Genomic DNA, 16,436 nt, shown 5'->3' with positions numbered 1-16,436 from the left:
GTGTTGATAGGACATCCGCCGGCTGGATAGGGAGTGCTGCGAGGGCAGGGGGAGACGGGGGAGACAATGATAGGTGACACTAAACGCTCGCACACACCTGTTGCACACGGCCGGCCAGGGGGATGACAAGCACTCCATCGTTGGCGAGGGGCACCGGGGGAGTGACAGGGGGAACTCAGACGAAACGAAGGGAGGAGGGTGAGGGGGGGTGGGGGGAGAGTGGAGAGATAGAGGTGAGGAGTGGTTGTAAACACTGGGTAAACAATTGTCTTCTGTGAAAATGGGGAAGTACAGAGCAGTCGCTTCAGTGACCCCAGGAGAGAACGAGGCGGCCGACATCAGAAACACACACACAGCCTCAAGTAAACACAACTTTAGAACACTCTAGCTTCCAGTAGGTCATTTTATACATGTCCTCCTTCCTCCTCGAAAGCTAAAGTTACTCTAATTTGCACTTTCATGAACGTATCGTGTTTTTATGCATGTTAGTGCTGTGGGAGTTTTCGTGTTTTGTATTATTGATTTACCACCAACCAAAAATCGAAAAAAGAAGTGTAAGTCGAGCAGAGGAACAATACGTGAAACGCAGCCAAATATGTTGGGCAACAAATAGGACGCGAGACAACCGGAGGCGAAGAAGCCGAGCGGAGGGAGAGATGAAGAAGATGAAAAGAAAGAAAGAGTAACTCGGCGGACTCTCACAGGAGAGAGATTACTGAACAACGGAGTTATATTTTTTCTCCTCCCTTCTCTTAAAGTAGAAATATAATGGTTTGAGTAGCACACAGTCCATTAACTTGCTGTACAGACATTAACTATGTGTTTCATTATGAGCGTTATGTGATGCTGTGAATTAATGGATTTTATTCTTTACTGTTCCTTGGTAACCACCTGCAACTTTCCAGTGTCTCATTTTGAAAGTTTTTGAAGTTTTGCTTTTGCCGAGAGTTTGACAGTTTTCCTGCTATTCACCAGCTAATAACAGCAGCCGACAGCTGTAACCTTTTTAATGTACAGTCTCTTCATTCCACAGTAATTAATCACGTATAGTTCTGATGCAGAAGGAAATATTAAGTGCAATTAGTCAGCAATTACAGTTCAGTTAAATCAGACAGAATTGGTTTTCCTCAGCAACGTCACTGAAACAAACTGTGTGACACTGACTGGCCATTGGCTGGTGGGAATTCAACATAGTAGCTGGTGGTTACTGGTTTATGAAGGCAGTTTGTCGTTGAGTATGTTACCCAAGAACACTTCACTGGTCAAAACGTGGGGAGACTTTGATCAAACCACCAGGTTCATCTGGTGAGTGGACGACCCGTTGTATCCCCAGGCACCATTTAAAGGTTAAGTGTGTAGAATTTAGTGACATCTAGTGGTGAAGGTGCAAGTTGCAGCTGAATACCCCGCTCCCAATGTGAATATAAAGGCCCCATTCAAGGATAAAGAAAACAACAATTTATACAATTTAGATGATTAATACAGACAAGTGAAAACATCACAAGGATTCATTTATACTCAATTATATGAGGCAAAATTAACGATATTAGTAAATAGAGCTTGGCCCTTTTCATAAAACATCAAATCCATCAAAAGTGCAGATCTTGACTGGGGCAGAGGGAGCAGTCACTGAGGCTGCAGAGAAGTGAGAGGGAACGATGAGAGTCCCTGATAATAAAGTTACTTATCTCTCAGCCGCTGACATTAGAGAGTTCCCCTCCATGGTAAAGATAAAGGATCCTCAGGAGAGGTGCAGATTGAGGATTCTCCCACTTTACAGTTGAAGAGTTGAACTTGAAAGTTTCTGTCCGTTTTTGTTTTTGTCTCGCTGCGAAGGGAAGAGCGGAGGAGAGAAGTTACTCGTAGTTCAATTTACAGTTTGGCATCGAAACGTCCCCTTGAACCCCCCACCCCGTGACATTTTCAGCTGCTCATGAATCAACGCTGTGTCTGTTCCGGTGACAGGCAAGTTGAGAGCCCGGCAGCGGAGCGTGTCTCTGCCAAAAGTCACTGAGTTCTGTTTGTGTTTGTGTTTGTGAGAGAGCGGGGGGGGGGGGGGGGGGGGGGGGGGGGGGGGGGACACAAAGACGACGCTCGGGCTTTTCGTCAGTTCACCTAACGATGATAAACACAAAACACAAAATGACAGCCCGTCCTCCATCACTGTGGCACAATCCGACGGCCATCTGGGAGGAGTGATGCAGTCCCCCCCGCTCTCTGCTCCCCCCCCCCCCCTCCGCGAGTAACTCTTCTGCTGACTCTCTTCTATAAGTCGGGGAGGGAAAAAGTGCACAGTCATCGAAAATCTGCTCTTTTGCGGGAACGAGCTTGTGGGAATATCCGTCATCATGATTTCTGAAAAACACACTAATCTGATTTGCTCCTGTTTTTATAAACACTATAAATCTTATGATTCTTAGCACCGGGTGATGGCTGCTAGTTATAGTCATGATGTCAGTGAGAAGCAAAGTGAATATTTAGTGGCTTAGCTGTTTTAAATCATTACTATGCTAAGATAAACTTAGCCCACAGAGTCTATAGAGCCATGAACAGCCAATGTAAAGGCTAATAGTAACATGCTAACACTAATTAGTGCTAGCTAGGACAAAACACAAAGTCACCAATGTCTATATGGTTCATCCCCTGGGAACCACGAATGTCTGCACTAAAGTTTGTGTAAGCTTTCAGACGATGAGTGACCTGCTGGTGGCGCTAGAGAAAGTGTCAGGGAAAGATCAAGGGGTTATAATAGCCATTCATCCAAGAGTTTTGTTGTATTCAGTCGGGACCATATGATTCATCCTCTGGGAAGCATGAATGTCTGTGCAAAGGGTTGTTCAGAAGATGATGCGATAAAAATATAAAAAAAGGGTATGAACTTTGACCTGCTGGGGGCGCTATAGTTAATGCCAGGTCATTGCAAGAAGTCCACTGAGTTCATCTTCTGGGTCCTGGGATTACCTTTAACAATTGTCAAAGCAATTCATCCAGTGCTTGTGTGTGTGTGTGTGTGTGTTACATGTGCCAACATTGTTTTCTGGCGTTGTTTGTGTGGTGTTTTTTTTTGTGTATTGATTTAACCTTTTCCCAAAAGAAAGTGAAAGTGCAGTTAAAGACACAACAATGAAGAAATGATTCATGGTCTGTCACAAAAATGAGAAAACTTTGTTGTTACCTGACAAGTAGAAGTTCATCTTCATTTCTTCTTCTTAGAATATGTTATTGTTCTGTCCAAATAAAAAACAAGTGAGAATTATTATCTTGTATTATTATGTGTTCATTTTATGTTCCATACTTGATCTTATAAGCCATGGACAGGGGATGTGTGTGATACATAACCGACAGCATTTTAAAGTCATCTTACTTTGAGCATATACTGATATATTTCACATCTCAGAAAGTGCTTAGTGGCTTTTTCAAGCAACACTGAAATTAATTTGTAATGTTGAGCACAGCCAAAGTGCACTGGAGGCTACATCTTAGCACCATCTGCACTGGTGAACTCTAAATGCTCCCTGACTCACACACAGCTTCATTATACTCCAGGCAGATAGTAAATGAAAGAAGACACACTCAGTGAGTATTCAGCGCACGGATGGGCAAACTCAACTGGAAATTTGTTTATGTCCTCTTCCTCTCATTTCTTCTTATCACACAAGTCCAGTTTCTCAGCCATGAAGCAAACTACACAAGTATTGTTTAATCTGATGCCACCTTGTTGTGACTTTGCCTGCAGTGTGATGAGGAAACTATAGGATATTATACACAATCATTGATTATGAATAGCCAGAGAGGAAGTCTTGAGTGGAAACAGATCTGCAGAAGCTTTGAACCTGTTCCCTTCTACTTGCTCTGACGTACTCTCCAACCTCCACAGTAATATGAAGCATTGAAGTACAGTACATATACTGAAAATCAGTACATTAAATCTAAATCACACGTCTCTCTGCAATAACATTTTACACGTATTTTACCTCCCGACTGAAAGATGTTTTTAACTTTTTCAGGGCGGAGAAATCACTTCCTGCCAAGAGTCGTCTGGAAATGGTGTTGGTGTGCTTCAATAGAAGCCCCAGTAGAACCAGTAAACTGTGCAGTTGAGTCGGATAATACAAGTTTTAAAGAGATACAAGGCACTTAAGAAGACAAGTGGGGATGATTCACTCCTCCTACACTACTAACCTTAACTAACTCAGTGGATTTTCAGCTTAATGAGGAATGTACTCAGGAGTTTTATTATAATCTTTTCAATTTTTATATTTCAGCTTGGTCAATCAAACACCAAAACTGCAGTTTTATTTTCAATTGTCAGGGGCCATATAAGAGTCATATCTGCTTTTTGTGGTCCGTGGACAGTATATAAAGATGGAAGACGTGTTTCCACTTCCTCCCATTATCCAGAAAATAACCCAGTTATGAACGCGGCCATCTTGCACTCATCAAGTCAATTGGAGGAAGACTTCACAAATGAAATATTTGACGTGTACTTTGACTTTTTAAGTTTATCCCATGTCCCATCCACTAACATGGAGGAGGAAGGGGTTTGTGACTTCTACTGTATCCGGCCACCAGGGGGTTATCAAGATGGTTTGGCTTCACTTTTGGTGGGGGTCATGTTGTCCATCTTTATAAACAGCCTTTATCCTTTCTGTAATAATAACAATACTTCCTGTCATTGAGTCTTGGAGCTTCCCTGGATAAAACAGGGGGAAACGTGTTCATTTAAACTTGTTAAATCTTTACAACTGCAGAACTTTCCCATTAGCAACACGTCACAAGTCCCTGCACTGACTCTGCAGCTCGATCCCTCTGCTGTATTCACAGTGTTTATGTTTTCCTCCCGGCTCGGCTCTAGCAGACAATCCTCCGCTGACTGTGGCTTCATAATAAACGTGTTTCACACCATCCAGCCGGCGAGACTCTCTGGTGACATGAACACCAAAGAGCGGCATCTATTCATAGCTCATTAAAGCCAATACAATAGTTACATAAAAACAGCTCAGGCCAGACAACAACATTGAGAGTGTTCATTAGAGGAATGTAATCAAAGCAGTCGGCTGATTGGCTTGACGACTGTATTAGCGGCAGTTTGCTATTGAGGATCAGCTCTTACTTTGGTCACTCACTAAAGAAAACACAATAAAATACAGCAAGGAGGATGTGTGTGGCTGCTTGCTGTGTGTGTGTGGCTGCTTGCTATGTGTGTGTATGCAAACTGATCCTGTGTAATACACGACCACAACAGTGTGCTTTCCTACCAGCTTATTTAAATATATATGTGGGATCCAGATATACTATTTAAGAAACCTGAGCCTTCCTGGGTGTCTGATATTCAAGCTTCACCTTCAGGCACCTGCTCACTACACAATGTGCACAAACCCAGCAAATAACATTACATAATAAATCAGAGCAGCAAAGTAGAGCCCCTGTCCCGCTGTACACTGAAGGTAACACGGTGGAATTATGCTTGATTAGCAGGTGGCCGCCAGTCAGGGAATTTGCATTCCAAGACGTACGAGACACTTTATTAATTCTATTTTTGGTCTTCTGTCGGTAAACAGCTCCGGGCTATTAAACAAGACGCTGATGGCAGTTTGTGTTATTTTGCTTCTTCTAATGATTTTTAATAAACCTTCTGTCCATCATCTGAGGAGAAGACTCTGCTGTCTTTTTTTATCAAAGAATGGCTCCTTCAGACTTTGTCAAGTTTCCTTTTTGTAAGATAATTAAAAGTCAGGTGAGATAATTGATATTAAGAGGAAGGCAGGGGAAGGAGATGATGGGTGTGACCGGGTGTTTTCAACACATCCAAGGATCAGTGGGAGAGATGATCACCAGCTCGTCTCCTGGTGGATCTCACGTGACTTTGGCTCCTGCTGCTTCACTGGTCACCTCAGTGTGTGAGTGAAGGAACAGGTGATGAAATCTGGTCCAGACTCTCAGGATGAGTTGTGATCCCTTAATAGCTGTGAGCCAGAAGTATGAGCACCATTAGTGTGTGTTTGTGTTTTTCTGCACAATTGATGCCCATGTAAATGCTTGAAATTGCTAACTATTGCAAACAAAAAAGCAGTATAGCACCATCAGTCCGTCGTCATCAGAATTGTGCATGAAACACAAGAAGAGAAGCTGGCAGAGAGAAACTGATGAGCAGCAATGTTCTGGTAAATAGTTTTGCACATACACACAGACTTGTGCATCTCTCCTTATCAGGACTTTGCATTAAAGTCCATTCATTGCAGATAGTCTAACCAAAACCTTATTCCTTCACCTTTACCTAACCACAGTTCACATGGTGTCACTAAACCTAACCAGAAAACCTCAGAAATGACGTGTTGCCTCATCAGGACCAGGCTTTGGTCACCATGAGGTTTACTGGTCTCACCAAGGTCAAGCGTTCATGCTGGAGAAGGTCAGAAAGAGTTAACACAACACACACAAACACACAAGCCTCGATGGAGTCGACCAGGCAGTCTACAGGAAGATTTATTTTTCAAATTATTATTGAACCTGTTCTTATCAGTGGTGCTGGGCTCGCTGCAGGCCCACAGGGCGACTGCTTGGTGCAGCAGGAAAGCCTCTGTCAGCTCAGATGGTCAGTCCACCTCACAAATACAAACAAATATCGGCACAGTCGATTTTGCAGAATTGTGTTATGTGTGAGCACAAGTGAAATTATTTGTAAACCTGGCTCGACTGGTGTCTTGGCTTATATTGGCTGGTGACCTGTGCAGGAAGAATAAAAGGTCCCACCCACTCTACTACAACAGGTGGAATGTTCTCCAGATGAACTCACGTATCATAAAATCTTTATTTGCTTTAGATATTTACTGCTCCTCCGGAACATAACGTTACTTACTGTACGTGTTATTCTATATGACACTGAGAGATTGATTGTGTGAATTCACCACCATGAAATAAAAAAAGGTCCCCAGTGCCCTGAATCAAATGCTGCTTTAAGCCCCCGTCCAGCCCTGTTGTCTCGATCGTTTATCAGAGGAGACACGAGGGTGGTGAAGGGTTCTCGGCTCCTCGCACGCTCCTGAGCTTCAACACTGCCCCCAGCAGGTCACACGTGTTCTCTGTTCTCTTTATTTACAATCCTCCACCTGCAAGAGATCTGTTGGAAGCTGACTCATATGCACACGCATTTGTTTTGCTTCTCTCTTTCTCTCTCTCTCTCTCTCTCTCTCTCTCTCTCTCTCTCTCTCTCTCTCTCTCTCTCTCTCTCTCTCTCTCCTGGTAGAATAAATAGCAAATGAGAACGCGTTTGTCCTGGTGTGGGAAACCGCCACGAGCAAAATGAGCACAGGATGAGATGGAGAGAGCAGGGATGAAAATAAAAAGCAATCAGGGAGCGGGATGATTATATTTGCAGAAAATAGATATGGCTGCATAAAAGGAATATTATCACCCTGACACCTGAGGGGGGTATAGAGACATATAAGCAAGTCAAGGGGCAAAAGTATAATGCACCTTTCTTTTTTTTTTTTAATGTGTTTCTCCTGCTGCAACAAACATTATCTCTGCAGCCTTGAGGTATCACTATGAGATCCTCGTCTGGACTTCTCTCCGTGGGCATCCTGTGAGCTGCAGGACGATAACGGACATAAAGAAGTTAAGCTGCTGGAGTAAAGTTAAGGATGGGAGGCGAGGATGTGAATTTATAGGAATCAGGAAATTGCCTCCAAACATCTGCAAACCCCAAGAGTCCGAAAAGGACATTGGTTCGATGTGTACGAGATGACGAGCCAGTTCGAAAGCAGGGAGTTTGGGTTCCGTTTGAAGAGAACACACAACAATGCATCACGATGGAGGTTCTCTACAGATATGTACTTCGTCAAACAGACCTCTTTACTTTCCATTTACTCCCTGTTTTAATTTTGAATAGACCCAATGAAAAACTCATATCGGGACTTGTTGACTGGAACAAGGACAAACTCACTGTGAACATGTGTCATTTCCCAGCGAAAGCATAAAAAAACTATTTTGAATTGTAAGCAATTTCCCATCTAATGAAATGTATCCACATGAGTGCAGATGGGGGGGGGGGCGAAAAATCAATTCTTTGTTCTCGTTCTTCAGGCACCAGCCGTTCCTCCAGGGTTTCCGTCCTGATGTGCCATTACGTTTTCCCATTATCTGATGTCTCTGAGTTTACAATGAGGGTGTATTAAAAAAGGTTGCGCTGCGCTCAAAGTGTTTTTTAATTTTGCAGGTTTCAACGACGAGCTCGTGCTGTAGCTCGGTGCCCATTATTCTGCCGGATAATTGTGCTGGTGGCGCAGAGGAAAGCGAGACACTGCTGAATATGGATTCCATTCAATTGCCGGCTGGAGCCGAAAAGCTTGTGATTACTTTGACATAGTCTCATTATGTCAACAGGTTGAAAGCGAATCACAGGGGACTGGATAAATGAAACCAGAGCAGCCTCGTGGACCCTTGAGGCTCTGGTTGGGTCCCTGAGTGCAGGCGTCAGCTGGGCCCCTCAGAGGCCCCTGGTTCACTGTCAGCCACAGTTTGTGAATATTTCCTATTTGGTTTCGGACTTAATAAATTGAATAGCCTACTTTATTAAACTAGTTGACTGAAATAGAAACAGGCTCCAGATGTATCTACTTTACGTAAGTAGAATTGTTTTGGGGAACTTGTCGTCTTACTCCAGTACATATATCAGCAAATATCTGTACTTTCAATTACATTTTTACAAACCAATGCATTCCATGTTCTCATTGTTTTTATTATATACTTTAAATATCAAGAGGAGAACTGGTCCACTGATCCAATAAGAGCGGAGAGCTAACATTTGACCCCACCTCCTTCAATGTGAGCAAAGTGCGACTGAAGAAACACCTGAAATAGGCTACACTCTGCAAGTACTTCTCCTTTTAATACTTTAAATATATGTTAAGGACCCAATTACATTTACTCAGGTAGAAAAGTTAATGTGGTGCTTTTTCTTTGACTTGAGTACAATTACTTTTATTGAAATTTTAATTTAACCACAAACCACAACGAAGCAGTTTTCTGCCCCAAAAACTTCAGATGATAATTGTAAAATAAAAAACAAAAGGCTGCAACCAAATCTCCTTCCTTCTTTCCGGAGCAGCTATTCCTATGTGAGCTTTAAATATCAGTGGAGGAGTACTGCATCTACTTTAACACATGCCCACGTTAGACACTCCTCAGGTAAACTTAACGGTGGCTGACATGCTGCCGACAGCAGCGTGTTGCAGGGGCTGTGGAGCAGATATCTGCAGAACCAAGTCAGTGAGCAGAGAAATGTTAGAGCTGTAAACGTGCAAAAACATCTCTTAAAAGCACTTCTGCATTGGAATATCTGTCCTGTTGCTATCAAATAAAGTTAAACCTCCCTGTTTTTAGGAAGCCCAGATGAGAAGAGACTGGTAGGAGGCATTTCTGATTTATTTTGATATGAAACCTTATCACAGGCTTTTAAAATAAAAAATGTACATCTGTTTTGTTGCTGCACACACACACTGAACTACGTTTAATATTCCAGGCAGGGACATGGAAAATCAAAAGAGGCTCAGGACAATTTAAACCCGATAAGAATCCAGAGGGAGGTAAAACGCTTCGCCTCAATCAGTTCCACCAAACAACAGCAATCACAGTGATTGTTGCTAAATAAATTGCAGCCCCTGCACAAATCGTGGAGCTCAGAGGAAAAACAACACTGTGTCAAACTGCCATCTAGTGTTCAAATAGAACAACTGGTCCAGTCTCAGCCTGTCCTCTTCGTGTCATGGATCACCGACGGCTTCTTCAGTCTTCAAAGTAATCGTCTGTTCTGGACGTACCTGTGTTTTGTATCTCGGGGGGGGAGGGGGGGGGGGGCACTACATGCATCAGCTCTGACACCTCCTGACATCTCCTCCATATCTCCCTTCCCTGTGTCAGCCTCACTGCTGTCGCTCCGCCGGCTGAGATCAGTGATGCTTCCAGGAGTCGATGGGGTTCATCTGCTCCAGCTCTGTCTTGTCAGCGTCAGTTACCTGAGCCTCGATGATGAGGAGGAGGAGGAGAAGGAGGAGGAGGAGGAGGAGGAGGAGGAGGAGGAGGAGGAGGAGGAGGAGGAGGAGGAGGAGGAGGAGGATTGGAGGAGCCCTGAGCTGCAGCAGCATCACAAGGCCTCCATCGTTTCTCTCCACTTCAGGAAGTCAGATCCGCTCTAATAAAGGATGCATCTGGCTGTGGAGATATGCAGCAGATGATGGAGCCATTAAGCGTGATTGCATTATCTTTATCTCCTCTTTTTCTTATTCAGGGCTATAATATCTTAGCAGGAGCTGAATGTGCTCTTTTTAAAGAGATTTGCAGGTCAGAAGAACGTGAGAGTTGTTTTATTTCTCGTCCTTTTGCAATTATCTCGGATCACAGTGGAGTCTCCAGACAGTCACTTTCTCAAGGTGAGGCCTTTTCACTCCGATTGTCAAGTGGAAGTAAATGAAGGGTGTCACATAAAAACTATATCAAATCGACTCTGTGCACCTTTTTTATGACCCCAATCGTGAAGTGCTTATAAAATTAGACTCCTTTATCGATAATTAGCCCATTGTCCCGTTATTCTTATCTCTATCCACTAAAAGCTGGGAAATGATCATTGCCCTGTAGTTATTAGGGAGAACACTCAGTCCTCAGTTTATTAGGAACTCTTACATAAAAAACAGTCCTGTGATGATATAACAGGACTGTAAAGGAGAATTAAGTCTGTTATGCTGTTGACGTGCATTGTCGGGTGTTCCTATTATTTTGTCCACCCCATTTAAATCAATAGGTATACAGACACATCCATAGATTCGTATAACACAGTGCAGTTCAACACCAGGTTCAAAATGACAATCAACATCTCTAATACAGTTTCAACACTAAATTAACATTATATATTTATACAGTAAAGGATCAGACTACATTAGGTTTGGCTCTGTGTTCCTAGCAAACTGAGAAGTGAGTTTATTTAGTTTCTGGCTCATATTTTTGCAAATATTTTGAGTAAAGAATAAATTACATGGGATGTAATGAGTCCCCCTTTTTCTTGTTATATAAAATAATGTTAAATATCAACATGTTGATGAGAGGAGGTCTGTTGGCGATGAGCTTAACCTCGTTTCAGAATGACAGGCAGCGTTATGCACTCACCACATCCACAGATTCATCCTAATGAAGCAGTGACTTTAACTTGTGGGCTTCATGAACGTCCTTCTCTCTCTCTCTCTCTCACTCACTGAAAGGCCAGGCAGAGAGACGGAGACATTAGATAGAAAGCTCAGAGTCAGGAGAGGACTTCATTTTAATTGCCGTCTCAATAGGCCAGAGTCTGACAGGCAGGTAAACACTGAATCTATTCATTTTTGGAGGCTCAGGGTTTGTGTTTGTGCAGAATCTCAAGGGAACGTTCACCACAAACACACAATTGAACTCATTTGGACGTTGGAGCATTCACCGTGGTATTAAGTGAGAGATGTCTTCACCTTCAACCCAGCGAAAACTCACTTACACACAAATCGGTGCCTCACAATCCCACAATAGTTTTAAATGAATCCTATTCTTTGCAACTTTTCAGGAGGATCTCTTATATTTGTCCTTGTTCGTGGGAGCAGGTGATATTTCATGGTTTTCATTTCACAGAGGCTTTGGCTCCTTTCTGCCGCCTCTGAATTGAAATTGATCTCGGCAGGGTCGAGGAGCCGGCACCGGGCGCTTTATATTCAATAATGTTATCTTCAGCTGCTGGGGAGAGAGAACCTGAGGTGAGGAGACAGCGGGAACTTGGAGACACTTCACGCTCCTGTTTGAGAGGTGAGAAGAATGGTTTGGAATTGCAGAGGAGCTGCCGGCGCTGCCATCCATCATTCAAAAAAAGAAAAGGTGATGGATTCAACCTGGTGGGAAAGTGAAAACGCCTCCACAAAGCTTTCTACCTCCAAGGTTTTAATACTTGATCCCTGGAGCTATTGTCTGCTTCCTTCACCACAATCACAAGTCGAGAGACGGATGAGTTAACACACAGCGCTGTGTTCAGGTGAAAGACTGCAAACCGTGAGCTGGAGCCAATTCAGACAAAGAGCTTTGTTTAACGTGTCCCATCGAATCATAATGTGCAATTTGTGGAATTAGGCAAGTCTAACGATTATTGGAATTTGATTAAATGCACTTTATTCAACTGAGATTATTAACTTCAGAAAACAGAAGTAGCCCTTGAAAGGCGTGGATCTACATCAGGGGGCGGATGACAGAATTTGTATCACTTTCTTTAACATTGACATTTTCACGACACTGAAACATTTTCTCCATTTACACAGAGATTAAAAAAACTGGCATATTGGGGAGTGTATGCATAGCTTGATTGAAGTTAATGGGACTGCTTTTGACTGCAGCTTCTTTCTTCTTTCAACGATAAGCTTTTGAGTCAATCAGCGACAAGTGCCCTTGAGCAAGACAGATACCAACACCCGCCGTGTGGTTGTTTGTGCACTGACGGTGCAGTGGCCGTGCACTGATTAGGGGGGGGTATTAGTCCCCATTAGAAAGCTCAGGTTTGAGTCCTTTGCAGAGTTTGTCTCATCAGCTGAGACACTATCAAGTTGAGCAGGACCTCAATCTGTACCTGTGCCTCCATGCTGCGTTTAATACCCACTGGGTTAATGAGGTGTTCTGCGACTGGGAGCTTACATTCACTTTCCAATAAACTCCTGCCAGGGACAACATCACTCCCTATTCCTTATAATGGCATTTTAATAGATACTCATTTACAAATGCCACTGCAGCATCGATGCAAAGAGGAGGGGCGGTAGGTGGCAGGTGCGGGTGTCGAGAGTGAAGGCAGACGAGCATGTGTGTGTTTCTGTGTGTGTGTGTGTGTGTGTGTGTGTGGGTGTGTGTGTGTGTGTGTGTGTGTGTGTGTGTCTGTGTTTCTGTGTGTGTGTGTGTGTGTGTGTGTGTGTGTGTGTGTCTGTGTTTCTGTGTGTGTGTGTGTTTGTGTTTCTCTGTGTGTGTGTGTGTTTATGGGACAGACAAGGGAATTGGTGCTAATGGTTTGGTGGAGAAAAAGGGAAAGTGACAGAAAGAATGATGGGAGGCAGAGATACAAACTGACAACATTTGAATAAATAAATAACTTGATTACATATAAATAAATAAATGCTTGAATATATACGTTAAAAAATTAAACACTTGGATTATGAAGTAGTCCATTTATGTATTCCTAAATTAATCTATAAATTTTGTACATTGAATTATTTATCTATTTCTGCAATTATGTATGCATGTATGTAACATTGATTCATTTATTTGGTTACAAAATCGACTATTTATGCATTTCTTTACATTCATCTTAACAAAAAATTACATTCAATTATTTACATATTTGGGCATTTTCAGCCCTCCGCAGATATACTGACATTTTAACATCAGAAAATAAGTCCAGTGTCTTATTCCCCGAGTAATTTCTAATATTAACAATATCTTATTCTATAGTTCAATTCCTGAGATTGACAGTGAGAGGCATTAATAAAGATCCCGATCCTCGGGGATGTGCTAATAGGCTAATTATGCCCTTTTGTAAGTTTTACAAAAACATTTAAAGTTATTTAAAATGTTATGTTCTTACATCAACACTTTTGTTGTTTGTTTTCCAATATTGTGAAACAATACATAAATCCAGATGAGGAAGAAGAATACAAATAGCAAATTAAGGGGGGGGGGGGGGGGGGGGTGGCACACCTCTTGCCATGTTAAAGAAAGTAAAATAAAAACCTGGGATCCTCTCCAAAATAAAATGGGGTCTTTCTTCTGTCATGTCCCACCCCTCCACCAAATTTCATGGAAATCAGTTTTGTAGGTTTTGATCATTTCTGCCGACAGACAAAGAAACAAATGGCGACTCTCCGGTTTGGTCCTGATGAACACAGAACGCTCTTTGGTTTGAAGGATGAACAAACGCAGGCGACTCTGATGAAGGTTGAAGCCGATTTCACTCCCACAAGGTGAAAGACATTTCCTTAAAGTCTCCAGCTAATTATCATGCTGTAAAGGACTCAACCGAGGATCATAATGGACACAGGATTTATGTCATCTAATAAAAAAAAAATGTCAATGCCCTCTTTAAAGACAAGGTGAGATTTTAAGTATTCTCATTGAGAAATCATTACCAAAAAATGACTATATACAGTATATAAGATATATTCATAAACGGATTGTTCAGTTTTTTTATCTGCAAGCTCTGTTCATATGAGAGTGAAGGACTAATCAGAAAGAGGATGATTGCTCATTTACAACCCCACCACACACATATAAAAGAAAATATAGAATAGTTTAAGGTTGTAAAAGTCTCGTCTACAGTCTAAGATTTTTTAATCTATATAGAAAATCGATTCAGCCTCCTCTAACCTTTAATAAAACACTGTGTTATATACACAATGAACAAGTGATAAGATCATCTCACCACAAAGCTCTTCTCATATGACACATTTTCATTTTCTATTCATTGCATGTATACGTGCAGCAGTTTCTGGGCTCATCTTTCATTCAGAGTATAGAGTCGCTCCTATAAGAAGCTTTCTCTGCATTTAAACGTCAGTATCAGGCCACAGAACACAATAGATAATGTTTACAATGTTTACAGATACATGCATTAGCAGTTTGTATTTAACCCTGGTGTCGTTCCGATAGGTAAACATGTTCCAATGTGGATTATGAGACTGGAATATGGAGCATGAGGAAAGATGGAGTCTTTTCAACCTTAAAAACCCCCACAGATATGAGCAGGGACTTCAAACGTCACCACCCTGAGCGCTGACACACATACAGTACAAGAGTGAGCGAGGGAAAAACACAGGGTGACTGCAAAATGCTGGTTTTATAAGCAAAAGGTTTTTGTATCTTGCTGCAGAGTTTTCATATAAATACAAAGTCTGGTTGGAGTGGAAACTGGTGGAACTCACACACACGGGTCAGTCAAGTGGAGAAGAAGCACACAGGCATAAGAATAGAAGTCTGTCTCTTTGAACAGGATGCATGATGGGAAGAAAAGAGTCGACTCCAGTGGAGCTGACAGCGACTGATCGTCCCGTCAACTGTGAATTTCAGACGTTTCTCTCTTTGTTTGATTTTATCAAGCTGTGAAAAGTCTTCTTTTCTCGGTGCCGGAGCTCGGGGGGGGGGGGGGGGGTTACCGTTTATTTTTGTGACCATCAGCTTCCTCTCTCACTCTGAACACATGCAGATTGGGGTGAAGTTAATTTGAGATTCTTAATTGGCTGTAAGTGTGAATGGATGTCAATATATATACTCATACCTTGTTTATAGTAATAATAATATAATAAAGCTTTGTGATATCTTGTCAGTTGCCAAATTTGAAGCCATTTTATAATGGATTTGAATCAGTGTTGACTCTCTTTCTCTTTGTTTTCCTCATCTCTTATCTCTCCACTGGTCAAGTTCTCTCCATCTGAGCTCTAACTGGTCCAGGTTCAGACCCGGATCAAGGCTGTTGCCCAGGAACACACAGCAGCTGCACCGGCGTCAAACTCTGTACGACAAAATGCAACAAACTCAGATACTGACACAAACCAGAGGAGCTGAACCATGAAACCTGCCGCTGGGAGTGGAGAGACACCAAAAAACTGTCTATCCACTGAGACACAGTACCTCAGCTCACAGGCAGAGGGCAGCATGGAACACTTAAATGCAGCCTATAGTGTATTTTGATGCTCTGATTGGTTTAATTTGTAGTTTTCTTCATTGAAGTTGATTTAAATAAACACATTAATCACTTTGACCTATCAGATTTGATCATTATTAATGGTTTTCTTCTTTTCTTCTATTTCTCATCAGAGCTGAGGTTGTTTACATACAGGATCTTTTGTTTAATAGTCATTATCGGACATGAAGTTAATTTCTGCTGTACCTGTAGTTTAACATCCATTTTTAAATCAGTGCAAACACAGTCTAATGGAATATGAGTGGAGCAGGTCGGCTAAACTCTTCATGACCTGACAGTAAATATTTGATGACAGTGGGAATTATCGTTCATGAGGATAATTGGGTGTTTGATATTTTACGAGTTCTGCACGCTGCAGCCACTCTGCTCCACTGTGGATGTGTAATGTGCAGGAAATGACACTGCACATTAACTTCAGTGCTGAATCAATAAACATGATAAACAATGTAATAGTCAACAACAGAGTAAAATACTTTTAATGGAGAAGGTATATTTCTAAGTTATGTCATGCTGGCCTGAAATTGATTTGTACAGCTTTTTGCTCAACGGAGACGAATGTGGCCATAAGTGGAAGTTACAGGATAATGATAATTATAATGGTAATGATAAAACAAGTTGCTCTGCAGTTTAAGAAAATACAAGGGGCCATTAAGTCAGTAAACTCAATCAGTCATGTCAGCGCGACGCAGAACAA

The sequence above is a fragment of the Pleuronectes platessa genome, chromosome 19, assembly GCF_947347685.1.
Source record: "Pleuronectes platessa chromosome 19, fPlePla1.1, whole genome shotgun sequence".
Taxonomy (NCBI): Eukaryota; Metazoa; Chordata; class Actinopteri; order Pleuronectiformes; family Pleuronectidae; genus Pleuronectes; species Pleuronectes platessa.
This window is presented reverse-complemented; position numbering follows the sequence as displayed.